This window comes from Sminthopsis crassicaudata, chromosome 5 (assembly GCF_048593235.1).
Source record: "Sminthopsis crassicaudata isolate SCR6 chromosome 5, ASM4859323v1, whole genome shotgun sequence".
Classification (NCBI taxonomy): Eukaryota; Metazoa; Chordata; class Mammalia; order Dasyuromorphia; family Dasyuridae; genus Sminthopsis; species Sminthopsis crassicaudata.
In genome coordinates this window covers 159481805-159502016 of record NC_133621.1, presented here as the reverse complement: position 1 = coordinate 159502016, position 20212 = coordinate 159481805, and the positions used below count along the sequence as shown (strand labels likewise).

General features: G+C 35.3%; 1 protein-coding gene across 1 annotated transcript in view; it reads left to right on the top strand.

Annotated features, from left to right (window-relative positions):
- Positions 1-20212, top strand: part of ELAPOR2 (endosome-lysosome associated apoptosis and autophagy regulator family member 2) — a 202524-nt gene that overhangs the window by 61550 nt on the left and 120762 nt on the right.

Genomic DNA, 20212 nt, shown 5'->3' with positions numbered 1-20212 from the left:
ATGGCTGACTTCCTCATTCCTTCATCACTAGGAAGCAAACATCCCCTTTCAAGGCATTGTTGAGGGTTAAAGTACCCCAATAATGTTAGGGGTCCCCAGGTCAGTTTCACAGACTCAGTTTGTCACTCAGTTTGTCTCCAAGTTAAGGGGCAAAGATTTATTTAGCTGACAACAGCTGGCTAAGTTCCAAAAAGAATTAGAAAAGAACCAGGAGAAAGAAGATAAACTTATAGAAAAAAGATAGAGATCAGGTATTTCACATCCCTAGTAGACTAATTTTATGGCCTAGAGATAGGACTGAGGGGTGTTCTATTCACTATTGTCTGAGGAACTTGGTTATCACTGACCAGCAGATTATTTATCTGATGGTCAGCAATGTTTGTAAGACTATCCTAAGAACACTTTAGAATCACTGACAGATAGATTGTTACCATGGGACTGTGTGGGATAGGGTGCTAGACCCTCTTACCCAAAATGACTACTTGGAGCATCTCCAGTTACAAAGAGAATTTATTTGGTCCTTGCAAGGAGGGATCAAGAACATCTACTGGACAGTCCAACATGGTGTTTGGCACATGGCAGAAGAAGAAGGATACAAACAAATACATCCCTCCCATCCCCTTCTGGCCCCGTTGATTTTTAAATTCATTGGATGAACTGAAAAGGAAGTAACCATTGAATTGACCAGTGGTCAACAACACTGCCTATTTCCTGTTAGTTACGACTTCCTGAAGCTTAGACTTAGGGTTTGACCGTTTCTGCCCTAAGCACTCTGAGAATAGGGATCAGGGACTTCCGGAAATTTAGGCCTAAGGTCCTACAACCTCCGAGAAATCTTCATCTGGTCCCATTCAGGACCTCATCACTGCTAAGTTTCCTCTAGAAGCTGTACCCCATCAGCATCATCCTGCAAATGTTCTTTCATAAAATTATTGTAATTAGGACCTTGAGATATATTTAATCCACAAGATATTTCCTACTTCTATTTCCTTTCTCTATGGTAAATAAAATCTCAGTCATGGTAAATAAAACCACATCTTTTTTTTATCTAATCTCTGAGATTTGAAAAGCCATTTGCTTGGGGAGGGGAGGAACTCCTTTTGCTAATTTTTTCGTGAGATCTCACAGACATTTAACATAACTGTTTTTCTTCTCAATTTCTATATTATAAATGATCGCTTCATTTCTTCTTCTCTTAAATAATTTTTTCATTTACTAGTGTTGAAACTTGGCTTTCTCCAGAAGACATTATATCTCTTGACCTACTTACTCTCCAAGCTTGGCAGTTCCTACTCTCATATTCACCAACCCACAAGACCTAGGGGAGAAGTCAGTATATTTAATATTGCTCACTGCTATTTTCCTGCATCTCCATTATAGGGTAGATTCAGGACTAGAAGAATTTTAGAGAAAATCTTATTCAGCTCCTCATTTTAAAGATAAAAAAACTGAAACCTCTAGAAGGAAATAGGGTTTTAGATATAGGGCTTTGGAGAGGGACTTTAGAGTCCATCAAGGTCAATTCCTCTATTCTACAGATGAGGAAACTGAGACCTATAGAGGCAGACAGAAGCAAAGGAAGAGGCTGTTAGAGATCATTCAATACAATTTCCCCATTTTACAGTTGGTGAAAGGGAAGTACAGAGAATAATATCCTCAACTCCTTAGTAATAAAATTTAGAATTTTTAACTATACTGACATTTAACATCAGGTATATGGCCTACAATTGCTAAAACTATAACTCCTCAAATAAAATTTAGAATGAAAACTGACTTCAGGCAAGTAGATCTGATTTTTGACAATTTTAAAAAGAGTTGTTTCAATAAGCAGTTTTGAGTAGAAAACATGGAAATGGAAGGAAAATGAGAGAAAAACAAAAGGGAAATGAGAACAGAGATGTTAGAAGCTACTGGAAATTTTCATGCTGCCCATAGTTGAGAAACATTGCCCTGGGATAGAGACTCGCACTAGAAGTTTGCAAACCAGATTTGAGTTCAGTCTTTATATTCTTACTCAATGAAATTTAAAAAAATAATTTCACTTGTTAAATTGAAAAGCTAGAATTGTTTTCTTCTGGCTGTGTCATATCAAATCATGATTTTTTCCAGCTCTCTCTTGCAAAATACTGGTATAATTTAATTTTGTAACACACTCTTATCTTCTTAAGAACTCTTCCCACTTGGGTTTTTTTCTTTTCTGATGACATGGAGAGAGGGAAGTTCAAGCAGAGAGAGAGAGACAGACACACACAGAGACAAGAGACAGAGACAGATACAGACGAACCTATTCTTTTTCCCATGAAATTATGAGTATAAAATTATCATGATGGGGCCAGAGAATAAGTGATCTAAATATATATATATATATATATACGTATATATATAAATATATATCATGTAATTGCCCAAAGGAATATAGTAGAGTGGACTTTTCTTTCATTATTTGTGACTGAAGAGTGCAGAGCTATATGAATCTCTAAAGTCCCCAATTCAGTTTTAACCCTCTTTGACTTTTTATAGCTTCTAGCGACATCCCCTTCCTGTCCCTTAGCACCTGAATTCCAAAAGTTATATTTAAGAGAATGCTTCTTTGTTGAGAGGCAGAAACACTAAAATAAGAAACAGCTTTGCAAAATGTGGCCAGTGAGTTTGTTGACAAATTTTGTTTTTAGTTGTATCCTGTTCTTCATGATCCCTTTTGGAGTTTTCTTGGCAGAGATACAGGAATGGTTTGCATTCCCTTCTCCAACCCATTTTACAGAGCCAATAATTTTCTGAGGTCAGTAAGTCATTTTGACTTGCCTAGGGTCACACAGTAAGTGTCTGAGGCCAGATTTAAAGCCCTGAACTCTTTTCACTCTGTTTTCTAGCTGCCCCCATTCTGGGGAAAGGATAGAACAAATTTGCCTGTGCACAGAACACGTAGTTGGTTAAGCATGGCTCATTAAGCCATTCATCTTTTTTTTGCTGTAGCAGGTGTGAATGCATCACGGTGCTCACCTGTGAATAGGAAGGAGAAAGAGGGTAAGGGACTGAAGACGAGGCTATTTTTGTATGCTCATTTACAATTCGTCCACCCTCTTGCTTTGGAAGCATCAAACCTAAGCCTTACGGCACCACCTCACAAACACTTGCTGGTGGCAAATCTGTTTCAGGCAATTTTGAGTCTTGGGCCAAGGGAGCTAAATGCTAGCAGATTATAATCTCCTGTCTAAAATATGTGCATATTTTGCTATCTGTCTTGTAACTAGACAGAGTGAGCATTTGGAGCACAGAGCAGGCAGCCTGAATAATTTAAAAGAGAAAGTCAACATTGACTGAAGTCCTAGGTTTGAAAAATAAACCTTCATTTTAAAAAATCTGGCAATATGATAGAAGGAAGACGGGAATGAAAAGACCAAGGGGGTGGGAATAGGAAGCTCACAGGTGTTTGATTTTATCTGGACAATATAAAGATATTTAGTTGAGATATTTATTTTAGTTTCATGAAAATAATTTTTTTTCTTTTTATATTTAGTAATGTTACATTTATAACTTCATAATAGTGTGGAAATTAGTTTCTGTTAGGACTCAAAAGAAAGTAGACTTGACCATAAAGCCATTTGGATAGTTTACTTAAATGATCAGAGAGTCATAGATTTGGAGAAGAGGCAAATTAGTCCAACTTAGTCATTTTATAGATGAGGAGATTTAAGTTTAGGGAGGTCATGATACCTGCCCAGGATCATAGAAGTAGGTAGGAAGCACTAGAAGATCAGATTTGAACTCAGGCCATCTGAATATAGAGCCAGGTTTACTGCTGTGCCAAATTACTTGATTTTTTTTTCTCCCTCTCCCTCCTTTCCCCTCTTTTCCTTTTCCTTTTCCTTTTCCTTTTCCTTTTCCTTTTCCTTTTCCTTTTCCTTTTCCTTTTCCTTTTTCCTTTTTCCTTTCCTTTCCTTTCCTTTCCTTTCCTTTCCTTTCCTTTCCTTTCCTTTCCTTTCCTTTCCTTTCCTTTCCTTTCCTTTCCTTTCCTTTCCTTTCCTTTCCTTTCCTTTCCTTTCCTTTCCTTTCCTTTCCTTTCCTTTCCTTTCCTTTCCTTTCCTTTCCTTTCCTTTCCTTTCCTTTCCTTTCCTTTCCTTTCCTTTCCTTTCCTTTCCTTTCCTTTCCTTTCCTTTCCTTTCCTTTCCTTTCCTTTCCTTTCCTTTCCTTTCCTTTCCTTTCCTTTCCTTTCCTTTCCTTTCCTTTCCTTTCCTCTCTCCTCCCTTCCTCCCTCCCTCCCTCCCCCTCCTTTCTTCTCTCACCCCTTTCTCCCCTCCCCCTCCTTCCTTCCCTTCTTTCCTCTCTCCTTCTTTCCTCCCCTCTTTCTTCCCTTTCTTTCCTTCTTCACCTCCTCCCTTCCTCCCTTCCTTCCTTCCTTCCATCCATCCATTCCATCCATCCATCCTTCTTTCCTTCTTTCCTTTGTTCTTTCCTCCCTCCTTCCCTCCCCCCCCTCCTTTCCACCTTCATTTTGATTTCTGGGTAAATGGAATGTATTTGGTCATAAATATTTCATTCATCAATGACTTTGGGTAAGTCCCTATCTTGTAGTTTCCTAACATTAGAAAATGGGGGTAATCATACTGCTTCCCTCTCAGGGTTGTTGTGAGGATTAAATGAGATAACATATGCAAAGTATTTTCCAAATCTTAAATCTCTACCTAAATGTTAACTATAATTAGAATATGTAATTTTGAGAGGAATTCCCCCCTTGGGAGTAGCAAGAAAGGTCTTATTTAGAAAGTAGTTGTTTCTTGAGCTAAATATGTAGTATAATAAGGTAAAGATATTATAACTATAAACATATTTTAAAGGAGATATTTTAACAAAATGCAAAAGAGAGGTTTAAAAAATATTGAGGAGCTATAGTTTTAGCAATTGTGAGCCATATACTTGATGTTAAAAAGAGTATTAAACCATAACCCCTGACTAATTAAATATTTAATACAATTCCAGTACAACAAAAGAATCTGGACAGTTTGAGCCCATTGTAAAGGGATTTGACCTACATTGCATTGTCAATAATGAGGTCCCAACACATCACATTGAATTGATTTTCCTTGCAATATCATGCTATTGGGTAGATGGTAGTTGATGGATCACAGTAGGAGACTCTTCAGTCAGACCTCAGGAAGAAATATTGGAGTGTAAGAGCCATTTGATATCATGATTCATTGCTAAAGGAAGCTGTGAAAGCTCTGGAAAATTCAAAAAGCTCTTAGTTACTTTTCTGGAACAGTTGACTTTAGTTTTGCATCCAAAGAGATGGATTAGATGACATTTTAAGACCTCTGTCAGCTCTGTGATTTTGGGAAAGTGTATTTCTTGTGTCCTGAGATTTTTTTTAATAGAGAGAAATTTATTTGGGAGAAATGTAGTCTCAGTTTTACCAACAATTCACATGTTGCCTCGAAGTATTACCTTAGAATCATCTCTTGGGTACAAAATTTGCTGTAATTTTCTTTTTTCCATTCATTTTTTCCCTTCATTTCAAATTACTAACAGTCAAAGCAACAAACCCTGTGGGAGCAAGCTTCAGATTTGTTCCCAATTTCCCTTTTTTTTTTTGGATCATGGGGTAAATAAGATTGTTTAAGTTTAAGAACTTAATTGTTGGCAATAATGTCCATCACTTGACCTTAATAATAGTGTGCAAAAAACTACAGAGCATCTCCCAAATATTTGAGTCGGCAATACAAGCAAACATGAGGTGAAGAAATCTTCAAAAACGAAGAATTCTTGTGCCAATTGTCCTATGTGTCAGATTCTAAGCTTGTCTCAGTTTTTGCTTATTTTGCAAATCACAAAAATCATAAAATTGGAAAATTGGAAGAGACTTCAATCATCATGTCTTCCAACCCATACCTGGAAGAAATGCTCTCTATATCCATATATATATCTACAAAACAATTGGACATCCAGCCTCTGCTTGAAAACCTTCAAAGAGAAAGAATGTGTCACTTCTTGAGGCAGCCAATTTCATTTTAATAATAATAATAATAATAACTACCATTTACATATTATTTTAGATTTTGCAAAGTGTGTTATGTATGTAATCTCATTTGGTCCTCTAACAATCCTATAATATAGGTTCTTATTACAGAGGAGGAATTTAAATCTGAGGGAAATTCATGACTACATAGTCAGTGAGTATCAGGAATGGTATTTGACCTGTAGTCCTCTTGATTTCAAGCCTAACACTTTATTTACTTATTATATCATAATTGTTAGAAAGTCTTTAGTGATATCAAACAAAAATTTGCCACTTTGCAACTCTTACATATGGTTTCTGGTTCCCATCCTCTGGGGCCAAAAAGAACAAGTCTAAACTTTCCTACTTATTATATCCCTATTTGAACATCATTAACATATACCACGTGAGTCTTCATTTCTCCCAGCCAAATTATTTATTGTTCCTTTAGCCAGTTTTCATATAACATGGGCTTTTGGCTATCCTGATTGTCCTCCTTTGGATTTCTAACACCTTAGGGGCTCCCTAACCTGCACTCTCACTCTCAGGTCGGAATTTCCAGAGGATGATTGGTCATAACTCTTTTCAGTATTTGAAGGGTAACTCTGATGGGTTTTGAATACCGTTTATCACAATTCCCAAATCATGTTCTCTTTAGCAACAATCTGCCAGATGATTCAATTAGCATTTTACATAAGATTTTAACTGTGCAGGTGTATAGTAAGAAGAGTTGGTGTAAAACATTTCTTCTCTTCTCCTCAATAATTCAGAGTATACTTTCCCACCAAATACACACAGAATCTGTGGCAGGGGTGAGTGGGCATAAACTATAATTGTGGGGAATATATATATATATATATGTATGGTAAAGAGATACCTCCTGGCTTCTAGTCCTATAAGTGCTTTTTCCCTTTTCTCCTCATGAAGTTTGTTGAGAGACATGTCTTAGGTGACAGATGAGTTCCTTGGCCAGTTCCTTGCAGGGAATGATATCTCTATTAGATGGGTCAGTCTTTCACTGGGACAGGATGGCCTGCTATTAGGAGAAATCTCTCTGCTACTGCTGCATTAGCCACTCTAGCATTCTTTCCTTGACTTCTGCTTAGGTGACAGAGAAGAGCAAGAAACCAGGATGTCACCCTGCAATCTTTCCAGACCTTGAAATGCTCACAAGGTCAGTGGTTGGGCATGTTTATCTCCAGATTGCTGCTTTGTCATCTATTAACTCCTGTGACTGCTCTGGATTGGTTTAGTATCTAGTCCAGTAATCTAGGTACTTTTGGACTCTCTTGAATCTCTGGTACTCCTGAATTCACAAAGATGACTAGACATTTCCATTAAAAATACTCATTCACCTAAGATTAGGAAGGAAAAGACACAAAAGAAACAACAGTCTCTTATAATCATGGACATATAGCAAAAAGGTAGGGAAATATAACCAGCTGTCCTCTCATCTGGCAACTCAAAATCTTGAGTTATGAAATGATAGGCTACCACTTTTGTATACTCATTAACTTCTGGCTCAGCCACCCTGAGTCGTCAGTTCCTCCAGCTCTACAATCCATTAGAAGGTATTTCATCAAACCCATGAGTCATTCTAGTAGTCACAGATTGAAATGAGGCAGGTTCAGAACTGGTTCTTATGAGCTATCCAGTCCACACTACATATCCATCTTTGTTCTATTATTTCACAGTTAATTCTTATTGACAGAAAAAACAGAAGCAAAATAACAATTAGACAACTCTGCCTTCTCTCTGTTGTCAATTATAACTGTCCTAGCCATCCTAAGCAATTGTCCTAATCCTTCATTAATTCTCCCTTTTCTCTTAATATAGATTTCCTTTTCATCCTGATCTTATTCTGAGACTAGATTTCCTATAATATATATATATATATATATATATATATATATATATATATATATATATATATATATATATATATATATATATATATATATATATACACATACACACACACACACATATATATATATATATATATACATACACACACACACACATATATATACACACACACACAAATTATGTCATGGTATAAGTTTGTGTCCATTTGAATTCTGGGCAAATGGACTGGTTGGAATAGAGGGACAGCATGCAAAGTTACCCATGAATTCTGGAAAATCGAAACCTTTATTTGACTCTTTGATCCTAAGAGATGTCATTGCGATCATTCTAAATGTTGTTTCTTACTCAAATGATGAAAGTGTCATGGTTAATTATAACAATATACTAAACAGTTTTAGTTGAATGGAAGCATTTTGTTGTTGGTGTCATTTTTCAGTGATGTGCAACTGTGGTCCTACTTAGGGTTTTCTTGCCAAAGATGCTGGAATCATTTATCATTTCCTTTTCCAGCTCATTTTACAGATGAGGAAACTGAGGCAAGCAAAAACATTCAGTAAAGTATTCTGTATACTTAAAATATTTGACATATGCAAATTTTCATATCCATTCTTCCCTTCCCCCAGCAAAGGAAATAGGAGCGATAGATCTCCTTATTTCTCTTATTTGAAATATTTTTAGATGCACTAGGTAGGGATGGAGTGATGCCCTTGAGTACACATCATTGCTAGCTACATTCCCTTCCATGCTGGGCAGCTGTAGAATTTGAAGAAAGGCTGGTAGCAAACTGAGTTTAACTAGGATAGGCTTTACTGGGAGATCTCCAAATAAACTTGTTAGGAAGATCTGATCTTGGGAGTATCATGAAAATTAGTTTCCTCAGATAACTTTATGAGGAACAACATTAAATATATGATGAGTTTATTTTTAATAGGTTGGACAGCTAAAATATATTTTTAAAAAATTCTTGTTTGAGGATCATTGGTATGACAATCTATCTGGAGCTATGGGACTTGACTCTTCTCTGGAAAGCACTCTGGAGTTAACTGAATCCTTAAATTCAAGACAATTAATACACTTTTATATATATAGAATAACTTTTGATCTTTTATGTCAAATTTTCTTAGAGTCATTAACTTATCTTATTTCTCTAATCATCATTTGTAAGTCAAGCTCCATTCCAAGTGGAAACATTGCTAAGGGGTAGCTATTTGTATTTTGCATTTAAATTGTATTTTGCAATCTTTTGTACCTGAATCTATTCTTCCAGTCATTTAGCTAGACATAAAATCAGATATCTAATAGCAAGGCTTACTCTGAGCAAAAAGGGGAAAATATAAATTTATTTTGTGTTCTATCTTCGTTTTGATGCCTTTTTTTCTTTATCTATATTAGGTGCCCAGAATTATTTTTCCTTCCCTCCCTCATTCCCTTCATTTCTCCTTCCTCCTCTTCTTTCCTTCCTACCTTTCTTCCTTCTTGTGATGGCCTATTGAACATCTTGATTCCAAACAAGTTTAAAAAAAATCTTCTCTGATTTTCCTAGACCTCTCACCTGCTACCTTTCATTGTCTCAGTTTTTTGCCTGGGTTACTTCCTTATCTTTTCCATTACGGATCCCTAGCTCCCTTCAAGAGTCAAGGGGAGCTGCAACATCTGTGAAACCTTTCTTGCCATCCCCCCCACCACGCAAATTGCTTTGTATTTATTTATTTAATTGTGTAAACATATTCTACTTTCCTAATTCTCCTCCCTCCCAACCAGGTCTCAATAGATTGTAAAGTCTTTGGGGTTAAGAATTGCTTTATTTTTGTCTCTATAGCTCTATTGCCTAGCAAAATGTCTGCCACATAAACATAGTTATAGGGCCTATGCTTTAGAAATTTCATTGATACAGAGAACTTCCTGAGGAAGAGCAGTGTTATTTATTGAGAGTTCAAATGACTCGGGTCACATAATTTTTGTCTGAATTGGTAAAATGGACATGAAAGTACTTTCTCTCTTTTAGCTTGATTGTCAGTTGTTTGTTGTCCTATTGGGATTATGATGCTCTGAATCTTGCTATATGCTTTCTTCCTTTTTATGGTACATTCGTTATGTACAGGTGATTTAATTATCATAAGCAAATGCAATTAACATAACAGTCCTTAAAGCTTTGATATTCCTCTTTAGGTAGACTGAATCCCCAACTAGTGTAGCTAAAAATAATTTAGTTAAACTGGGATCACTAGAAATCAGAATTCAAACCCTTTCAAAAATAACAAATATTCCTTTCAGGCAAGGAACCTTTAGGAGTGACAGGTCTTTGTGAAATTGAGCCATAAAACAGGTAGGAGCGAAATGCTTTCCTTGTGATTTAGGTGTTAGGATGATAGTGTTTTAAAGAGAACAATCAGTCCAGCAAATTCAGTAAATCCTATGAGAAGATGTCTTTTTATTACATTGTTTTATATTTGCCACTAGTAAAATTATATCCCTCTGACATAACCAGATACAATAAGGATTACATATAGTTAATCTCGCAATCAAAAATTTTAATCAGGTTTCTTGATACCAGAAATATGTAGAGATCTTAAATCTGTGAGAGATCGCATCTGTCTATATGCTATCTATCAGAAGTTAGGTTGCTCTGTGATTTTTAGGAAAAAATAAGTGCAAATTAATAATGATAACAATAGCTAGTATTTACATAGAGCTTTGTGATTGGAAAGTGCTTTATAATTTTTTTTTCTCATTTTATCCTCACAACAACCTTTAGATAAAGGCATTATTATCATACCCCCATTTTACTGAGGTCTGATGAAGAAACTGAGACTGAGCTCAAAGCTTGTGGGCTTTGCTATTGAATATTCTTGATTTAATAATTTAATTTCTGTGTGCTTTAGTTTTCTTATCTCAGAAGAGTGGGGATTAGATTAGATGACTTTTAAAGTTCCTCCTAACTCTTAATCTATAGCCCTATGGGTATATTTATTATATCATTCTGCCATATGGAAAGGTAATTAGTGCAATTGATAAAACAGTGGATTTGGAATCAGGACACCTGCGTTCTAATTTTTGCTCTGCCATAATCATTGTGTTTGTGAGCAAGTCAATTAACCTTTCTATCTTAGTTTTCTCATGTGTAATGTAATTTATAAGCTTTGCTTTTCCCCCTTTTCCTAGTGAAAAAAATTTTTCACTGTATTTTCAAATCCATTGGATTTTTTAACTGGATTATATAAAAAGAAATGCTGAAAAACATAGTAAATGTTATTATTTATTATGTATAAAATTACGGCAAATTATAGCTAATGTCATGCAGGGGAACTTATTACAGAGCAAGTATAAGACCTAAAATAGTTTGGGAATATGTCTCAGAAACTATTTAGGAAGAGAGAGCTTGTGAAACAGGGTTGGAGAAGCTGTTAAAAGATGAACTAGGGCTACAAGTTGGTTTGCCTAAAATATCCCTGAAGCATAAAGTGTGGGAGTGAAGCCTAGCACAGGGCCTACCACATATGAGGCTCTTAGTAAATATTTGATCTTGTTGAATTGATTGGAGATACTGGAAAAATCTAAGTTTGGTTTCAAGGTTGGTGATCAAGAGAAGTTCCAGATTAGTGAAGAGAAGTACACCTCCACTGGAAAGAACGGGGAAGGGGAATACAGCCAGCGGGGTTAGAGACAACACTACTTAGTTGCAAGGAGGGAAAGTGTAGTGCATTGTGGGTAGCTTTTAAAATTGAGGACAAATAATGAAATTCACATTTACATTGGAGGCTTTGCTTGTTGAATTAAGTAGAAGTTTTCAAAGAAAGAGGAAACAACGGAAGTGGAAAGTTATTGCTTGTTGGAGACAAATGTATATCTTGGTATTTCTGGGAAATGTAAATAGAGACTGCTATAACAAATTGATGTCTATGGGGTTGTCTTTTAATAGAGCCTTTTCACATTAAACATTATTTGAATGATTCTGGATAATATTGACAGTGAAGTTGAATGGAACTTTATAAATCATTCAATCCAACCCTTTTATTTGAGACAAACTAACTAAAAACAATGAAACAGATTCAGAGAAGTCTTGTCTTGCTCAAGGTCATGCTGAAGATATTTGTTAATGTAAGGGTTTGAAAATTCTCATATATGTTCTCATTTAATCTTCATAACTGTATAAGAGGTAATATCATTCCCATTTTACAGATAAGAGGTAATATTCTCATCTTACAGATGAGAAACTGAAATTTAAAGAGATTTAAATTATTGGTTCATTAATCACACAGCTGATAAGTACTTGAGCAAGAATTCACACTGATGTCCATTGAATACAGATCCACTGCATGTGCCACAGGGCTACATAATTCTCTGTTCACAACAAACAGACTTGGAGCAGAATCTTGCATTATTTGTTTTCTCTCCCCTTAAAATGCAAGCTTGTTGAGAAAAGGGACAGCTGAATGAAAAGATGGATAGAGATCTGGATCTGGAATTCAAAAAACCTGAGTTCAAATCTGGTTTTAGATGCTTCATCTGTAAAATAGGATAATAATTGAATTTAAGTTGTAGGATTGTTGTTGAGAATAAAATGAGATATTATGTGCAGTGTGCTTTGTAAACTTTTCAAGTACTATATAAATGCTAGCTTATATTTCCAGTTTTAAGCAGAGAACAGTTTTCTCTTCCACATTGTGACTTTCCCCATTGTGCTTTCAATATATCAGGGATAGGCATAAGAAATTAAATAAGTATTTTTGAGGAGTTTTGCAGAAGTCGCAAAGACCAGTGAGTGACAAAGAGAAAGTTTTAGAAACTCAAATCATAAAATATGTGTTCTGTTGTATAACATTAACCCAAATTTTACAGTAAGCTACTATACATACCCTATAAGAGAAAGGAAAAATTTAGATTTCTCTGGTATGAAGGGAGGCCAAAAAAATTTCATGAGGATTTTCCAAATCACAGGGCTATGTGTTTTTAACCCCCATAATGTAGAAGGGATAACTATTTTATTTATAGTTTTTCTTCCACACACATACATATACATACTTTTCTGTCTCTTTCAACATTTTCATCTTTATTCATTTGCATTCACACTACCTGGATGAATATTTGTGTGATATTGTTTTATTTTTGCACATATGATCCTATGTAGGCTAACAGAAATAGGTAAGTTCATGTTGTATGTATACTTCATATATGTTTAGTATACTGTGGCCAATCAGATGTTAAATTGTAGCAGCAGTTTCTGGTTCTCAATTGTTATTCTTTTCATTGGTTCCTTAAGCTTTCTTACTTAATAGAAAATCTTTTAAAAAATAGTTTAGTATTACTTTTAAGCATTTCCTGATGTTTAAAAGTCTGATTATTCAGTTTTTACATCATTTAGGTTCCTTGTTTGTCTTTTTTTCTTTCTCTAGCTCCCCTGTCATTTCATTGTTAATACATTTATTAAAGAAACTGAAGAATAAGAGAAAAGAATATAGTGATTATACTTTTTTAAACTTAAAAAGCATTATAAATGAACCAGATGTCTAAAATAAAATAAATTTTTTTTATTATTTGTACATGTTATTTCAATGATTTATGCTACTCCATGGCCTGCTAACAATGGGCAATAGAAGGGTTACCTACCTATGCTTAAAATAGGGATATACAAGTTCATAAACCTTTTCTCTAGTACAACATTCCTTTTGTTTGTAATTTAATTATTAGTTGTGGTTTTAGTATTTATGTATTTGTCTTTCTAATATCCTACAGAAAATGATTGTAGCGTCCCAACTTCTGTGTTCATATGGACATCAAGTTTTAACACATCCTTTTCTTAATCTTGTATCTAGCAATGATATATAACTGCTTTCCTTTTTTTCCTGAGCATTGGCCATGGAGGCATAAGAAAATTTTAGCCAGAAATCTTAGATTATTAGTTTTTTGACTAGGTGAAAGAGGCCATTCTTTGCCTCAGTTGCTACCTAGTTTTAATCACTGAATGGGTTGCCTCAGTCAAACTTCGACTTGTTGAAGACCTTGAAAAGACCAAAGTCTCACATTGTATCCAAGATCATCTCCAGTTGTCTTGCTCTATATCTTGCCACTGGACCCAAGTGGCTTTGGGGGGGGAAGTGAGGAAGGTGATCTTGCCTAGCCCCTTCCTCACTTAAATCCAATTCTCTTGAATGTGCTATCATTACCTCCATGATGTAATGGTCATCTTTGAGAAGGAAGGACAAACAACAACAACAGAACTGGAAGAGATATTAGATCACAAATTTAAATCTGGGAAGGGACTTTGGAGGTCCTCCAGTCAAATTCTTCTCATTTTGTCAATGACATAATTGATGGTACCCGAATAACTTTGAACAACCTGTTTGATTTCTTTGGGCCTCAGTTTCTTTACTTGATGATGAAGGTAGTTGAAGGTAGTTAGATGAAGGAAGTGAGTTTCTTTTCATTTGTGGCTATATGGGTCTAGAGAGGTGATTTGCTGAAGATCACATATTATAAGAGAGCCAAGATTCAAACCCATGTCCTGTGATTCCAAGATCTGCATTGCTTCTACTCTGTATGCTGCTTTATATAGTTAAGCCCCTCATTTTCAGATAAGAAAATGGTGGCCTAGAGGAGTGAGGTACTTTGCTCAAGATGAATATACTAATCACTGGCAGAGGATAGGACTAGAACTCTAGACTTCTGACTACTATCCCTATCCTCCTTCCCATAATTCTTAAAATTTCAATACGAAAAAAGCCACAAAACAAAATAATTTAAACATATTGAAAGGAATTTGTTTGAATTAAAAAGAATAATTTTAAAAGCAGTTTCTAAAAACAGTATATTTCTACCAAGTGAGTGCAAGAGATATGTATCATTAATCAGAGATAACGAGAAATGATATATGGATCTTTGCTCAGTGGTGGGTTCCCATGGTAACTTTAATATATTAGATTTCTTTTTTTTAAAGGAAAAAAAATCTCATTAAGTTGCTCTTACTCTGTATTGTTCTTGTATTCTTGATGATATAGGATAAAGAAACTTGTTGTTTATGCATTTAGGAGGTAGGATTTTTCCCCTAAAGTTTTCACATAGTCATGAGCACCCTCATTCATCTGAATTATACTTGTACTCAGACAGTTCACCGGTCCAATTCTTTTTAAGTTAAGTGTGCACTAGACTTTGAACACTTAAAAGGCAGGAGTTGTCCTGCTTGAAGAGCTTCAACTTTATTTGATTGTAAGGTTACATTATTCTGGGAACCTACATTTCACGTTGTCAGACTTAAAAAAAAGTACAAGAGAAAAATGAACATTAATGTGAAGAAAAGTATTTTTTTCCCTCCTCCTCATTGGGTTCCTCCAGCTATATTATTGATATTTCTTCTTTTTGGCCAGAGGCTCTTCAACAGTCTTTACCTCACTCCTCCTCCTCCTATTTAATCCTGCAATGGCATTTGTGATTATTTGTTGCATCTCTCCCCTTTTAATTAAACTCTGTTGCCCTGAGAAATACCCTGGTGCATCTTTCTATTTTGCTTTCATCTATCAAAAAGGCTGGGCTGTGAGGAACACAGCTGCTGTGAGCACTGGCAGTTTGCCAATTAAAGTAAAGAGAACAGGAATCTGTTTGTTCAGTGGTTGTTGTGAGGATCAAATGGGATAATGTTCCTTAAAACCCTTTATAAACTAAGTGATGTACAAATGTAAAACAGCATGACTGACATTTGGATAAATCTAAGATCTGTGTGATGTGCATACTCAATCAATAAGCTTTTTGTTAAACTCCTAGACTCATCAGACATCATATGAATTGCTGGAAATAAGGAGACAGAATTGAAACAGTCGCTGCTTTCAAGAAGCTTACATTCTAATGGGTAGAACACACTCATGCACAAACACATATAACTATATACAGAAAATATACAAAATAAATCATAGTTTCGGAAGTATTCTTGAATGAAACTGGGGACAAGAGGTAAAGGTCAGGGGGGAATGTATACTAGGTATGAGGGACAGATAGCAAGAGGAATAGGAAAGGATTCTTATAGAAGATGAGGTGAAACTTGAAAGAAGCCAAGTATCAGAGATAAAGGAGTGACTTTTTCCTTAATAATTGTTTTTTGAATTCAAGTGAATTGATAGCTCCATTAACTGTAAACCCTAGTTATCCTTCTGGGTTGAACTCAAGACCCATCTTTCTTATGAAGTCTTTCTCAAATCTTTCTAGTTCACTAATTTCTTCTATCAAACTCTCAATTCTTAATACCTACTTAGCACATAATCATATTCTGTTAATTAGCAAATATTTTATAAACAAAGTCTGTTTTATATACTGATATACCCAGGGTTGTATAAAAATTTCTCGGACAAAAAGGGATCTCGAGTGGAAAAAGTTTAAGAAGCCCTGGTCTAAATTTTTAGTGGTCCTTCTGTTAGTGTCTAAAATTACTTCCCCTTTTTGGTGGGAACCAGGGAATGAAAGAATAATGGAATTTCTAAGTGTCTACCCCCAAGAAACAAACCAACCTCTTCTCTCCTAAGAGTCTAATGATGACTAATTATAATTAGAATAAAACTTACCTACTTTAGTAGATAATTCAGACATAGAGTCTAAATTCTTTTTTGGACTTAGGATATTCTGGTTAGGGCTGATAAAGTTTCCTAATTGTGGGAATAGAGTTTATTTTTATATGATTATAGATTCATAGATATAAGGATGGAAGGAACTCAAGAGATTATCTAGACCAGTCCATTTATTTTGCAGAGGAGGAAACTAAGGCCCATAAGAGACAAAATATCCAATATCATTCAGTTGTTGAGTAGAATTAGAATGGATTTTTGATTCTAAATCCAGCACTTTTTCTTATGTATTATGATTCTGATAATGGTAGAAGACCTCTATATAAACAAAATATAGAACACAGTAAGTACTTAATAAATGCTTTTCTTTTGTTCATTCTTACTCCCCCCCCCCCTTTCCCATTTTTAGGTTTCTCTTGGGTCTTTATATTGAAGATACATTTTTTGGTTCCATTCTGGTCTTCTTATGAGAGCTTGAAATCTTTTTATTTCAATTAATGACCATTCTCCCTCTCCACTTGGAGTATTGTGCTGCTTTTCACCATGTGGATGATTCTTGGTTGTAGTACCAGTACCTTTGATTTCTGGAATACCATGTCCCTTTAATGTTTTACTTTTATGTAATTCTGATTGTGGCTTCCTGACATATGAATTTTTTTTGGTCACATGCAGGATTTTTTCCTTGACCTGTTAGTTCTGTAATTTAGTTATACTGTTCCTTGGAATTTTTATTTTGGGATTTCTTTCCCAAGATGATCATTGGTTCTTTCAATCTCTATTTTGCCCTTTGATTTCAGAGAATCAAGGCAGTTTTTCTTGATAATTTCTTGAAAGATGCTGTCTAGGATCCCGTTTTGATTATGGCTTTCAGGTAATACAGTGATTCTGACATTGTCTCTCCTGGATCTATTTTCTAGGTCAGTTATTTTTACAAGAGATATTTTACATTTTCTTCTATTTTTTTCATTCTGATGAATTTTTTTTTTATTCTTGATGTCTCATAGAGTCATTAGCTTCTATTTGTCCAATTCTAACTTTTAAGGAAGTTTTCTGCAGGTAGATTTTGTACTTCTTTTTCCATTTGCCCAGTTGTACTTTTTATAGTTGTTGGTATCAGTGAATTTTTGTATTTTTTTTATTTAGCCAGTTCTACTTTTTAAGCAATTGTTTTCTTTTCCTTTTTTTAAGGTATTGACTCTTTTTTCATATTTTTCTTGCATCATTCTTTTCCCAATTCTTCTATCTCTCTTTTTCTAATTTTAAGCTTCTTTTTGAGCTCTTTACTGAGTTTTTTTTTCTGGGCTTGACCACTTTTCTTTGAAATTTTGCACATAGGTGTCTTAAAAACTCTTTTGAGTTTGTGTCTTGGTTTTCCCTGTCATCATAATAATTTCCTACAATTAGATTCATTTTTTGTTATTTTTTGCTCATCTTTTTTGGCTTTTGTCCTTTGTTTTTAATTTGAGCTCTTCTCCTTAGGTGGAAGGGACCCAGTCTCAGGCTTCTTGTGCCAGGAGATGCAGGCCATGATTTTTTTATCTGGTGCTGCAGTGAGTGGGTAGGATGGGGTAGGATGGGGCAGGATGGCTGGAATTGCTGGAGGTTGTAATAATCTAAGCTTACCAGGTGCTGAACTAGAATTTTACTGCTGATGTGTGGAGTGTGCTGAGACTGGTGTGTTGTTTCTCTGTTTCTCCAGGGCTTTACTGAAGCATGTGGAAGTCAGATCTCTGGTGACTGCCTGTTTGCTTAGGCAGCCATAGAGTTAGCATCTGCCTCTTTGGCTGGGTTTGTGCCTTTTTACCTGGGGCTACACTGAAGCATGTGATGGTTCTCAGAGCTGGACTCTGCCTGTTGTTTCCCTGGTAATGCTGAAGTACATTAGGATGTGTGTGTGTGTGTGTGTGTGTGTGTGTGTGTGTGTGTGTGTGTGTGTGTGTGTGTGTGTCTGGTGTTGGCATTGGCCTGTTCCACCACAATGGGATTCAAGATCTCCCACTGATTTGCTGAGGTGGGGCTTTCTGGGATGCTTCCTGTCTTGGATTATGCTCCACTTTTATTTGAGTGAGTCACATCTTTCTTGCTGATCTTCTAAGTTTCTTGGGCTGAAAGAATGTTTCACTCCATTTTTTGCTGGTTTTAATATTCTAGAATCTTTTTAGGGGTGCTATTTCATGGTTTGAAAGTAAATATGGGAGAGTTATGACAATTTATTGCTTACTCTGCCATTTTCACTCCTGGAATTCATCTTCACAGTCTTGATGCTATAGTAACCAAGTTCAAATATATACTGTATTTTACTTTCATTCCTTGGCCCTTTGTCCTTTTGCTGCTAATTCTTTGCCAAACTTAATTTCTGAGTTGCTACTTCATCATTCACTTCCTTTATTCCTACATGCATGCTGTTGACTACTGCTGGAAGTGGTTATGCAAGCATGCTAACTTTGATCACTGAAAATTTATTTTTTCTAAACTGGGCCTTCAGTGCTTCATGGTAATCCTTTTATTTTTCTCTGAGTACTTCTCTATCTCACTACTCATAATGACTTCCATTTCTCTTTATTGTTATCCAAGCTTGCCACACTGGAGCTGTCCAGAAGTTCAGTGCTGAGGACTAGCTATTTTCAGTTAGTCAAAAGAAGTTTGAATAGTAACTTAACTAACTTAAAGAAATCTAATGTACTATATGCAATAAAATAGGAATTATTTATTCATAGATGGATTGTAATTTTTATGGAGGAAGTTCCCATTCTGGGAAGCATCGGTCTTTTGGCTTTATATGTCAATTTCTTTACATAATCCATTATTTTCTAGAATTTCCTCTAATAATGTATCAATATAAGCTGGTAAAAAATCTTGGACCTGGAATCAGAAAACTTGAGTTTGTTTTTATTTTTTCCTCTGGCTGTGTGACTTTGGATAAGTGAGTTAACCTCTCTGAAATTTAGTTTTACTTGTCTCTTAGATGATCATTATAATTATCTGTCCTTGTGGGTTAGTTATAAGAATTAATGAGAAAGGGAAAAAAACACTCCATAAGCACCTATTATGTGCCAGTACTGTGGTAAGAGCTTTACAATTATTATTTCATTTCTTACTCACAAGAACTCTGGGAGCTAAGTATTATCACCACTATTTTTACAATTTAGAAAACTGATGCAGAGTTTGAATGACTTAACCTGGGAACACACAGCTACTGCATGTCTGAGACTAGATTTGAACTCGTCTTCCTTACTCCTGATCTCATCCTCTATTAGGTACTTAGCTGTGTCTAATTAAATGAAAGAGTGCATGTGGAAGTGTTTTGCAAATTGCAAAATATTAAACAAATAGAAGGTATTATTATCTTTATTATCTGCAGCACTTGAAGTAGGGTAATGAGGAATGTAGATAGTCAAAATATAACTTCATTTTCTCTTCTTTCTTTTTTTTTAACCAGACCTAAATTTTTTAGTATATTCCTCCTCCCAGAAAGCTGTACCTTATTAAAAAAAAGAATAAAAAAAGAGGAAAAAAGTTTGATAAATCTAACAAAACCATTTGAGAAGCCTGATATTACATGTGGTGTTGTAAACACACTTCCCAGCCTCTGTAAAGAAGGTCTTTAAAAATCATCCCAATAAAATACATATTTCTCCTGGTATTAACTCTGACCAACATCATTATTATCCCTTTTTGGGGAGGAGGAATAGAGGAAAGATGAAGAAAGATAAAAGCAATCCTCTTTTCTGATGTATTTGAGGTAATAAAAAAGTTTTGAGATGGATTTAAGGCTTTTTTGCCTGTCACTCTCTCCCAAGTGGTG